Genomic DNA, 13,267 nt, shown 5'->3' with positions numbered 1-13,267 from the left:
CAATTGACTATTGTAATGCTTTATGTTCTGGATTGCCAGTATAGAATGTCTAGTGATGGTCCAGAATGCTGCTTTTTTTTAAAAAAATGAAAACAAGGAGATTTGATCACAGTCATTCTGGTTTCCCTTCATTGGCTCAATGCGCCTTGAAGAGCAGATTTCAAGGTTTTGTTGCTGATATATAAGGCTCTAAACAGTCATGAACTCAACTATCTTGCTGAACTTGTTCAGCCTTATGTGCCTGCTTGTGTCCTGTGGTCCTTGGATGCACTCTCTCTGTGCCAGTTAAAAACAGTCAACCCAAACATTTAGTCATCGTTTAACAAATAAACTGTGAAATATCTTTCACTTTTGAATGTCTTTTCAACAGTGAGCATGGACTTTTTTTTTAATGTCTTTTGAACGTACGAATGCTCACTAGGAACTTGCCAAGTAAGGCTGTGCCAACTAATTAGAAACACATCATGTTCACTGTTACTCTCATCTGTTACGCTCCTCTCTGGGAACTATCACCTCATCGTGGTGGAGAGGTTTGTGTGCCCCTATGAACCTGAGAGCTGTGTTGTCTGGAGGCTTCATGCTCCTGGTAGGATCTCCAATAGCAAGTTTGTCTCAGGCGAGGGGCCAGACAAAGAATGGTTCACAAGGACACCATAACGAAATGAGGAAGAGGAAACCTGACCCAACCCGGAGGAAGCCTGGAGTCCCCATCTGGAGTCAGGCCTGGATAGCGGGCCCGTCAGCGAGTGCCTGGTGGCTGAGCTTGCCATGGAGCCCGGTTGGGCGTAGCCCTAAATGGCAACGTGGACTTTTAATCTTCACCCTGTGGCCTCACCACCTGCAAGGGCAACAGCTGGTGTCAGGTGCACTGTCCCATGGGTGGCAGTGAAAGTTGAAGGCTTCGACCGGCCATGAACCTGGTGGCAGGGGCTAGCTCTGGGGGTGCAGAACTTCACCTTGGTGTGGGGGAAGGAGCCGGAGCTTGCACGGGAGCTGAGCATTACCATTTAGATCTGGTGGGCCTCGACTCTTGCTCCAGAACCATTCTACTTGATAGGGGTTGGACCTCATTCTTCTCTGGAGTTGCCCAGAGTGTGAGGCGCTGGGTGGGCATGGGAATACTCACGAGGCCCCAGTTGAGTGCTGCTGCATTGGAGTTTACCCCGGTAGATGAGAGGGCCACTTCCCTGCACCTTCAGGTCGCAGGGGGCAAAACTCTGATGGTTATTTGTGTGTATGCACCAAACAGCAGTTTGGAGTGTTTGGCCTTCTTAGAGTCCTTGAATGGAATCCTTTACAGGGCTCCGATGGGGGACTCTATTGTTCTGCTAGGGGATATCAATGCACACGTGGCAATGACAGACACCTGCAACAGCCTCCCTGATCTAAACCCTCCGGTCATTTGTTATTGGACTTCTGTGCTAATCACAGACTGTCCATAATGAACACCATGTTCGAACATAAGGATGCTCACAAATGTACATGGTACCAGAGCACCCTAGACCAACGTTCGATGATCAATTTTGTTATCATCATCTGATCCGAGGCTTCATGTTCTGGGCACTCAAGTGAAGAGGGGCAGAGCTGTCAACTGATCAACATCTGGTGGTGAGTTGAATCAGAGGGTAGGGAAGACTTTGGACAGACGTGGTAAGCCCAAGTGGACAAGCTATGTGTTTTAATGTTAAAGTAATGGACTTATTTTGAAGGTTTTAGCATTTAGACACACTTGCCGCAATGCATTATGGGTAAATTAGTGAGGCACCTCAGGAGGGGAAAACGGGGAACCATCCAAGCTGTCTACAGTAAAGATGGGACTCTATTAATCTCAACTGAGGATGTAATCCGGCGCTGGAAAGAACACTTTGAGGAACTCCTGTATCAAACTGGAGCACCCTCTATAGTAGGGGCAGAAGCTGATGGGGATTATAATCAATTTCCCTGGTGGAAGTCACCGAAGTCAACAAACAACTCTGCAGGCGTTGAGATCCATCCAGAAATGCTGACGGCTCTGGTGGTAGAGGAATGGTCTTGGATGAGACGTCTGTAACACTGCGTTGAGGTCTGGGACAGTGCCTAAGGAGTGGAAAACTGGGGTGGTGGTGCCCATATTTAATTTAAAAAAGGGGGGGACTAGAGAGTGTATGCCCGTTACAGGGGCATGACATTGCTCAGCCTCCCTGGTAAGGTCTACTCCAGGGTGCTGTCAGCAGTGTTGTTCATACTACCATGAACACTGCCATCTAGTGAATACAATTGCCACACATTCACTAAAAGTGCTGAATCCACTTAAACAGAATTTTCAGTTTTCAAATGGCCTCTTTTTTTTTTACAAATAAAAAAAATACATATTTACACATACAGATTTGTAAAACCCATCACACGTTTCAGTAAGTTGTGTGTTATACCGACCAGCCAATCACTCATCTCAGGAAACTAATTTACCCATAATGCATTGCGGCAAGTGTGTCTAAATGCTAAAACCTTCAAAATAAGTCCATTACTTTAACATTAAAACATATAGCTAATATTTGCACTTTATTAAATGACATGGCAATTTCAATAACTTGTCTGGAATTAGTTTAAAATTTTAACCATAAGTCAAAACTGTCTGTCTGTGCATGACTTGTGTGATTATGCCAGTGAGTCTGTATGGTGTGAAAATAAATTAATCTTTTTCCTCCCCCTTCCTTTCCTTTGTCTGTGGTCACCAGGTCTTTTGCTGAGAGAAGGCTGATCTGAGACAGAAGCGCTGGCTTCTTGTTGTGTCAGTAGCTGCTCGTGTACTTAAGTCAATACTCAAAGTTATCGGTTTAGCTTTTATCTGTAACTTCCGCTAAATTTTTTAGGGGTTTATCGGTTTGGCTTTACAAAAGCTAAATTTTCAGTTAGTGGATTATCGCTATCGAACCTAAATTTTTGGTTAGCTGTGCCCACCACTGCTCCTCCGTAGTGAAGAGTTCAGAATGCAGTTCATCTCTGAATTTACCATATTTATTAATATTAACAAAGGGTCTGTCAATGATCCAAGGATTCTCTGGGATGTCGTTAAAGGTTTTATTCGGAATAACGCCACACGCCTTGACTCTTGAGCTAGTTAAAAAATGAATTAATGACATTCATAAAGACTGTGCAGAACCTCCATCCATCCATCCATCCATTTTCTTCCGCTTTATCCGGAGTCGGGTCGCGGGGGCAGCAGCTTGGCTTGGGAACGCCTTGGGGTTCCTCCGGGGGAACCCCAAGGCGTTCCCAAGCCAGCCGAGAGATGTAGTCCCTCCAGCGTGTCGTGGGTCTTCCCCAGGGCCTCCTCCCAGTGGGACGTGCCCGGAACACCTCTCGAGCAAGGCGTCCAGGGGGCATCCGGAAAAGATGCCCGAGCCACCTCAACTGACTCCTTTCGACGTGGAGGAGCAGCGGCTCGACTCCGAGCTCCTCCCGAGTGACCGAGCTCCTCACCCTATCTCTAAGGGAGCGCCCAGCCACCCTGCGGATGAAACTCATCTCGGCCGCTTGTACTCGCGATCTCGTTCTTTCGGTCATGAGCCAAATCTCATGACCATAGGTGAGGATCGGAACGTAGATCGATTGGTAAATCGAGAGCTTTGCCCCCCTACTCAGCTCTCTCTTCACCACGACAGTCCGATACAGCGACCGCATCACTGCAGATGCTGCACCGATCCGTCTATCGATCTCATGCTCCATCCGTCCCTCACTCGTGAACAAGACCCCGAGATACTTAAACTCCTCCACTTGAGGCAAGGACACTCCACCGACCTGAAGAGGGCAAAGCACCTTTTTCCGGTCGAGAACCATGGCCTCGGATTTGGAGGTGCTGATTTTCATCCCGGACGCTTCACACTCGGCTGCAAACCACCCCAGTGCACGCTGAAGGTCCTGATTTGACGAAGCCAACAAAACCACATCGTCCACAAACAGCAGAGACGAGATTCTGTGGTTCCCAAACCAGACCCCCTCTACACCCTGGCTGCGCCTAGAAATTCTGTCCATAAAAATAATGAACAGAATCGGTGACAAAGGGCAGCCCTGGCGGAGGTGTTCTGCACAATGGCAAAGGGCAGCCAGGGCTGCCCTTTGCCCTGTGCAGAACTTTTAATACATAAAACCAGACAACTTTAGTTTAATGGGGCCAGACTGAGCTACTTGCTCGCACTTCAGCTGAAGGCGGACCAGCGTTTCTCTGATAGCACTTCTGTTAGATCCACTGACGACCAAATTCTGATGGAGCCTGTACAGGTTAATTATACTTTCGCTCCTTCTATACTAAATTATACAAATCTGAAGTAACATATAATGAACAGGCTTGCGCAGATTTTCTTAAAGATGCGCATCTGTTAGAGTAAGACCTGCCGAAATTAAACTGCCCAATTACACTCACTGAACTTAAAGAGGCAGCTTCAGCTATGAGCCATGGTAAATCTCCCAGCCTGGATGGGATTCTTCCTGAGTTTTATCTCACTTTCTGGGATCATTTAGGCCCCCTGATGTTTGAAACGGTCCAAGCCTCTTTTTTTTTTCTTTTTTTTTTTAAGAGATGTTAATACAGCAATAACATTGCTCCTTCTTAAGAAAGCTAAAGACCCCCAGGATTGTTCAAGTTACAGGCCACTATCCCTCTTGAATGCAGACATTAAAATATTAGCTAAGTTATTGGCTTGTAGGCTCCAGCCTTTAATTACCAAATTGGTGCATTGTGATCAGACGGGCTTCATTAAATCAAGGAACTCATCAGAAAATATGAGGATGCGACTTTATAAACATGATCAAAGTACGTACTTTTCAGCAATCCACCAGCTCTGGTGCTCAAAGGTAAAATATGTTCTTCTGCTTTCAACATAACCAGGGGTTCCAGACAGGGCTGTCCTTTAAGCCCTCTCCTATTTGTACTTTCTTTGGAGCGTCTGGCCCAAATAATTTGTCCAATAACATTGCCCCTGTAATAGTAAATGACACTAAACAGTGTTTCTTTGTATGTGGCTGATGTTTTTTTTGTTTTGTTTTGTTTTTTTATGTAGAGTCAGCCCAATCTATCCCTAATATTTTGACTATGTTCAGTATGTCCTCATCAGTCCACAGAGGCTCACTTCCTCCCTGCCAAAGTAGCCTGTGGCAGCATGTAAAGAGGGTAAACTACCAAGTTGGCATTTGGAAAAAGTCACATTTCATTGCCTGAATTACCAACCCCTTCTGAAGCAAACAGCTGGGAGATAAAAGATGAGCATTTGGAGCCTCTGTGGACTGATGAGGAAATACTGCCAAAACGTCTTGTAGACATTTATATTGATGAAAACACTAGTGACTCTGATGAAGATATTGACCAGGCACAAGAAGAGGCATATGATGACTTTATGATTAATGTAGTTTTTCCCAAGACATGCTTTTATTCATGTGTAACTACTGTATAATAATTATGTTCTATTTTTTATAGTTACCATAGCATTTTGTTCAGTAACCTTTTATGCAGCTGTATTCACTAATTGTGGGCAGCATAGTGTTTAGAGTAAGAGATGCAAACAATGCTCTATTGTCAGGATGTCACACAGAACCTCTGTCTATTAAAAGCTATTGTCAATATAATAATCTGTATTTACATGGCAGCCATATTTAATTTGTTGATAAATGCTTTTCATTTGAATGGTTTTATCATTTCTAAAGTGATCAGAACAGCAGTAATAAAAAGTTTATACCAGAATTTACCTAAATAGGCTTATTTGTGATATAATAGTTTACTGTAAAAACCAGAATGGGTGTGTGGTTTGCATATTGGCTGTAAATGTGTCAAAATACATCACAGGAAAGTCACTGATGGCTTAAATTGTTCCCAAGACATTGTACTCCAGACCTAAAGTCAATAAAATCCCAAATTGTAGGTACAAGTAGCTGCCAAAAAACTTTTGGGTTATATTTTTGTCAAAACTGCAACTATAAGTTAACGAATAGACAGTACTTTGTAAAACAGCTACTGTCTTAAGTAGATGAGATTTTTAAATTTAGTTTGTTTTGTACATCCAAAAGGTGTCCACATAGAGGCAAATCAACATTTTATTCCTGCTGTTAACAATAAAGGTATGAGGAAGCTACAATGTTAGGTTAAAAAAAAACAACAAAAAAAAAAACACATTTTTGCATTTTTGGGTAATGTCTTGAGGGTTACTCTAGAATTTCTATCAGAAGGGTGGTTGCATCCCAAAAATCTAAATTTTCACTGTTAACGTCTTTAGTCTTCTTTTATATACCCTAGAGCATCAAAAAACACCAATGGCGATGAGTCCGGGGGGGGTGCACTTTAACCCACCCTAGCCCATGGACTATATGGGCATCCCTGGTGTTAAACAGTTCACATATCTTGGGTTTGAGGTCTCTCCTTCTCTGCACTCTTGCTTTTAAAAATAATTACGCAAGTGCCTTATCCAGGATTGCAGCTGATTTAAAAAGATGGTCCTCTGCCCAATTCCCTTAGAGAGCGTCTCTATTATCAAAATGAATGTGCTCCCTCGTATTAACTTCTTGAGTTCTATGTTTCCACTCCCGCCTTCATTTCGTTATTGGGATAGATTACAGAGAGTGATCACTAAATTTATATATAAGGCAAAACGTCCCTGCTTGCGCCGTAGGTGGCAGGGGATTCATCATTCCCAAACTTTAAAATTTACCATCGGGCTTTCACATTGTGACCTTTGATGGCATGGTATAATGATTCAGTGGAAGTGGCATGGCGTTCACTGGAGGAATCACTGGCAGGCCCATTAAAACTTAAAGAAATTCTATTTTCTAATGTTCCTCTGAATACATGTATGACTCGGTTTGGTCCCATCTTATCTCATACTACTGCAGTCTGGCGTTGTGCTGAAAAAGCATGTGGGATCAAATCTAGCTAGAATCCATGTTCTCCAATCTTTAACAATGAAGGTATTCTGATCAATAAGTGCTCCATAAAATTGGCCCAGTGTAGGCAATGTTACGATATCTTCAGTTGAGAACTGCCATGAAAACTTTTGGGGTACCATGGCAGACCCCACTTAAAGACCACCAATTCCTTACACTGATGAATAGCACTCATGGATCTAAGGATCTCATTTCTACACTTTATGTGCACATTCTGGAGGAGATGTATGTCCCGTTGCAGCTGGACGCTTGTTGGAGAGCCGACGTTCCTGATTTGCCTCCTGATTTTGATGGGGAAGCGGTTTGGGACTCTGTGCTCTATTCTTCTAGGAACCATGATCATCAACAATTTCATCTGAACTTCTTTCACAGGACATATATGATGCCTTGTAAAGTCTACAGTATGAAGCTTAAAGTTTACCCAAACGGCACTCTGTGCCACACAAACTGTGGGTACATTTTTTCCATCTGGTTTGGGAGTGTCCAGGTGTGTTTGGTTTTTTGGAAGTAGTAAGAAAAAGTTTGTCCATGCTGTTACACGCTGATGTTCCCTTGTCACCTGTGGTTCTGTTGCTGAATGATGTCTCAACTTACATTACATAAAAGAAAAGGTCCTCCTTGCCAGTCTAACTGCTGCCAAGAGGATGGTTGCAGTGAGGTGGAAACCCCCACATTCTCTGTCTCAGTCAGTAGGTCTTGTCTTTCATTGATGTAGCATATCAAGAGTTATCCAGTGCATGTGTACACAATGCGAAGGAAGAAACCATTGCTCTGTGGAACAGAGTAGTGGCTGATTTGAAAGCTTTTTGTTGTGATTATTTTGTGGCATTATTAATGTGGTTGTCCTGGGCATGTTTGGGTTTGTTTTGCTTATTCAGTTTTGGTGTCATGATGTTGCTTCGTTTATGATTGTCATAAAGTTGGAATATAAAAAATTTGGTCACCAAAAAAAAAAAGGACTATTCTATATTCGATTTATATAGCACCAAATCACAACAAAGTTGCTTCAAGATGCTTCATACAAGTAAGATCTAACCTTACCAAACTCAAGAGCAAGCACACAGGTGACAGTGGTAAGGAAAATCTCCCTCTGATGATCTGAGGAAGAAACCTCAAGCAGGCCAGACTCAAAGGGATAAGGATGTAACGATACATGTATTTCTATTGAACAGTTTCAGTACAGGACGTTTGGTTCGGTATAAGGCTGTGCACAGGTGAGTTCACATTGCGTGTGTTTACATTTGGTGTTGTCAACTTAGCGACTTTCTTGCTAAATCTGGTGACTTTCCAAACCCTCTTGAAAACTTATTTTCTCAAAAGCTACTAGCGGCAAATCTAGCTACTTTTCTTGCCGTTACTGAGACTTTTCTGATGTTTGGCAATTGAAAGTCTCTGATGTCACCGAGCCGCAGCGGGTCTCTCCCTCCTCTGCAGCGCTGCCTGCAGGAGCCTCACTCAGCCTCGCTCAGCCTGCTGACCTTGTTTGCTGTAAATAGTCACAAGACTTTGAGAAGCCCTGGCCTTGAGAAGTTATTTAATTTGATGTGATTTGATTAAAGTGATGGCCAATTTTAATGGCAAATCAATAAACAAACCAAGTTTATTTGTGGTTCTAAATAGTTTTAAGATGGTTTTATTCAGTTTTTTGCCTCTCCCACAATGTTTTTGTTTTCAAAACTTTATTTAAAAAGATATATTAATAAATGAAGTTAATAGAAAGAGATAGAAAATAAAATTGTACAAAAGTAAAGGGATTCTTTAACATTAATTCTCTTTAAAAATTCCTTATAGAGTGTGACAGTTTTGGACAAGTTAATTTTTCTGTCAAAAAATCTGAATATTGAATAAAATTCATCAGGGCTTCATGCTGGAACCGTTGTGCTGCACTTTACTCGTGGAAAGGTTTTGTTAAAAGCTGTTTACAAGGAATTTATTTTTTATAATATTTCATACATTTGTTATTTATTTGAGAACATTTTATTTAACTTATTACCCGGCAGGACTTTGCAATTATTTTATTTTCCTGTTTGTATAATGTTACTATAAATTCTTGGTTTAAACAACAAGCAAATTTAGGTTTTGCATTTTGTTCCCATACTGTACCGAACCTTGATTTCTGTTTATCGTTACACCCATGCAAAGAGGTGAACCTCTGCTTGGGCCATGCTACCGACACAATTCACAAAACAATATACAGGAAATTTTAGGAGTCCATGTCAGCATCCAGGACGGGAGGCTTGCAGAAGAAGACACCCACTCCCGCTTCTGGATGGAGCCGCACCTCAAACAGAGAGGGATGGGAGAGGGGGGGACAGAATCGAGCAGCAGAAAGACTACAAATAAAGTACAATTTGTCAGCGTTAAGCAACAAGAAAAACACAAGTAATACTAAGGTGACCGCCAGCCACTTCACTAAAAGACCCAGACTTTAGATAAAACTGGGGCTGCGACCCACTCTTACCAATAAAAATATTTAAAAAGGCAGGAAGCACAGTAGCATACTATGCCAGCATGCTAGTCATACAAAACGGAAAATAAGTGCATCTTAAGTCTGAACTTGAAAGTCTCTGTAGAATCTGACTGTTTTATTGATGTAGGGAGATCATTCCACAAAGCAGGTGCACGATAAGAGAAAGCTCTGTGGCCTGCAGACTTTTAATTCATTCTAGGGACAAAAAGTAATCATGCACCCCGAGAACGCAGAGCCCTGGCTGGTATGTAGGGTTTAATTAGGTCAACTAAGTAGGGAGGTTCCAGTCCATGAATAAAATTATAGGTTACTAACAGAACCTTAAAATCTGATCTCACAGGGACAGGAAACCAGTGAAGAGACGCCAAAATGTGGTCAAACGTTTTGCTTCATGTCAAAAGTCTGGCAGCAGCATTTTCAACCAACTGGAGACCCCTAATGCTGGACTGTGGTAAACCAGAAAATAGAACATTGCAGTAGTCAATCTAGAAGAAACAAATGCATGAATCAGGGTCTCAGCATCAACCATAGACAGGACGGGACAAATTTTCGCTATATTTTGCAGGTGGAAGAAAGCACTCCTCGTAATATCTCTAATGTGGAGATCAAAGGACAACGTAGGGTCAAACGTAGGGACACCCAGCTTTTCACTAACGAAAGGCAATCCTCTAAAGATTTTATGTGGATGAGATTACCAGCCGTTATTAGGGGTGGGTACCAAACTTCAGTTCTTTTGTGGTACCGACTGAAATGCTTCGGTAGTACAGAGTAACAAAACATGCCTCATCTTTCGGTGCCAACATTCGGTACCCAGAGGTTAATCACGTGCAACAAGAGCAGTCTGCAGCCATCCTCCTCTCAGCATTCAAGTCCGCCTGTGGACGTTACAGAGCACGAGCAGCCAGATTCAAAATCTCAATTCAAAACCACCAGACTCCGCTTCATCTGAGAGTATCAACGACGTGCATCGCTTTGAAGCAATGAAGCACTGTTCCGACCTGCTGCTTCGGTTCTTTGCTTTGCTGGCTTTCAGAAGGGGCAAATCCGCTTCTTAACTCCTCTCAGAGCCATTAAAATATGTCAATCATGAGTCACTTTTGTGCAGATAAAGTCACTAACTGGGACTACTGTCTTGTTGCACGAAAGAAACGAGAATCTTCCTCAGTTCTGTTCATACAGCTCCAAATGCTGCGCGGCTCTCTGCGGACACGAGTCATGTTAGAAAGAGTCCGGTTGGAATAAATAACTTCAAAGCGAGTCGCCCTTTAAATCAAATGATACCTCTTTCCAAATGTTGTAATACAAACAAACTGCAATCGATCAAAAATGTTTTTGCTCCCAAAATCAGACATCCTGCGCTGACATGCAGCAGCTGAGCTCAGTGGCATGGAGTGACATTCATGCCAAAAGGTCTGAAAGGAAAGGCTTTTGATGAAAATACAGTGTTTAAGTGTTCTTTTGCACTGGGAATTATTGTTTATTTTTCTGTAAGAAAACTGCTTGGAGTGCAAAATTACCAAAGCTGAAAAATAAAACTCAAGATTTGTACTATGTTAAATGTCATTTTCTTTTTGTTAGAATTGATCTTATAAAATTGGTCTTGAAAAAAGTATCGTTCAGGAACCGGTATCAAAGTGAAGGTATTGGTATCGAAAATGTTTGATTGACACCCAGGCCTTGCTGTTATCAGCATGTATAACTGAGTATCATCAGCATATGAAAGGTAATCCAAAAACGCCGCAATATGCGCCCAAGGGGTGCTAAATGAAGGGACAAAAGCAGGGGGCCTAAGACAGATCCCTGTGGAACCCCAAATTTCATGTCACTAAGGTTAGAGGTAGTGTTGTAGTAAAAAACACAGTGAGAACAACTGGTCAGGTATGATGTCAACGATGCAAGGGCATTCCCAATGATTTTCCAGCCTATTGAGTAGAATATGGTGATCCACCGTATCAAACGCAGCAGTAAGATCAAATAGCACCAGAACCGTAGTGGTGTCCAAATCCATTGCAAGCAGAAAATCATTTACCACTTTAGTGAGAGCTGTCTCAGTGGAATGATATTTTTAAAAAGCAGACTGCAGTGGCTCAAAAAGATTATTCTCAGTAAGGTGGTGCAGGAGCAGCTGTGAAACCATTTTTTCCAGAATTTTAGAACAAAATGATAGATTTGATATCGGCCTATAGTTTTTCAATACACTAAGGTCAATATTAGATTTCTTAAGTAATGGTTTAATCACTGAAGATTTGAAAGATTTAGGAACAGATCCAGAGGTTAATGATTAATAATTTCCAGCACAGTTGGGCCAAGAGTGGGCCACAGGTCCTTAAACAGTTTTGTTGGTATGGGATCAAATAAGCAGGTTGTGCTTTTAGTCGACGTTACAAGTTTCGTCAGCACGCATAGTGACATACCTTCAAATTCTGTAAATCTAGGTAATACCTCAGTGATGGTACCCACCTTGATAAGAGGGTGTAGTGGCTCGGTTAAGGCATGCTGGGATATGTTTAACGTAATGTCATCGATTTTCTTCTCAAAGTCATCTAAGAAATCTTGTGCTGTAAAAGGAGAGCGACTTATACAGTAGTGTTCAGAATAATAGTAGTGCTATGTGACTAAAAAGATTAATCCAGGTTTTGAGTATACTTATTATTGTTACATGGGAAACAAGGTACCAGTAGATTCAGTAGATTCTCACAAATCCAACATGACCAAGCATTCATGATACGCACACTCTTAAGGCTATGAAACTGGGCTATTAGTAAAAAAAAAGTAGAAAAGGAGGTGTTCACAATAATAGTAGCATCTGCTGTTGACGCTACAAACTCAAAACTATTATGTTCAAACTGCTTTTTTAGCAATCCTGTGACTCACTACACTAGTATTTAGTTGTATAACCACAGTTTTTCATGATTTCTTCACATCTGTGAGGCATTCATTTTGTTGATTTGGAACCAAGATTTTGCTCATTAGTGTGCTTGGGGTCATTGTCTTGTTGAAACACCCATTTCAAGAGCATGTCATCTTCAGCATAAGGCAACACAACCTCTTCAAGTATTCTGACATATCCAAACTGATCCATGATACCTGGTATGCGATATATAGGCCCAACACCATAGTAGGAGAAACATGTCCATATCATGATGCTTGCACCACCATGCTTCACTGTCTTCACTGTGAACTGTGGCTTGAATTCAGAGTTTGGGGGTCGTCTCAAACTGTCTGCGGCCCTTGGACCCAAAAAGAACAATTTTACTCTCATCAGTCCACAAAATATTCCTCCATTTCTCTTTAGGCCAGTTGATGTGTTCTTTGGTAAATTGTAACCTCTTCTGCACGTCTTTTATTTAACAGAGGGACTTTGCGGGGGATTCTTGCAAATAAATTAGCTTCACACAGGTGTCTTCTAACTGTCGCAGCACTTACAGGTAACTCCAGACTGTCTTTGAGCATCCTGGAGCTGATCAATGGGTGAGCCTTTGCCATTCTGGTTATTCTTCTATCCATTTTGATGGTTGTTTTCCGTTTTCTTCCACGCATCACTGTTTTTTGGTCCATTTTAAAGCACTGGAGATCATTGTAGATGAACAGCCTATACTTTTTTGCACCTGCGTATAGGTTTTCTCCTCTCCAATCAACTTTTAAATCAAACTACGCTGTTCTTCTGAACAATGTCTTGAATGACCCATTTTCCTCAGGCTTTCAAAGAGAAAAGCATGTTCAACAGGTGCTGGCTTCATCCTTAAATAGGGGACACCTGATTCACACCTGTTTGTTCCACAAAATTGATGAACTCACTGACTGAATGCCACACTACTATTATTGTGAACACCCCCACTTTCTACTTTTTTTTTTAACTAATAGCCCAATTTCATAGCCTTAAGAGTGTGC

Source organism: Thalassophryne amazonica, chromosome 18, assembly GCF_902500255.1.
Source record: "Thalassophryne amazonica chromosome 18, fThaAma1.1, whole genome shotgun sequence".
Taxonomy (NCBI): domain Eukaryota; kingdom Metazoa; phylum Chordata; class Actinopteri; order Batrachoidiformes; family Batrachoididae; genus Thalassophryne; species Thalassophryne amazonica.
Note: the sequence above shows the minus strand (reverse complement) of the source record.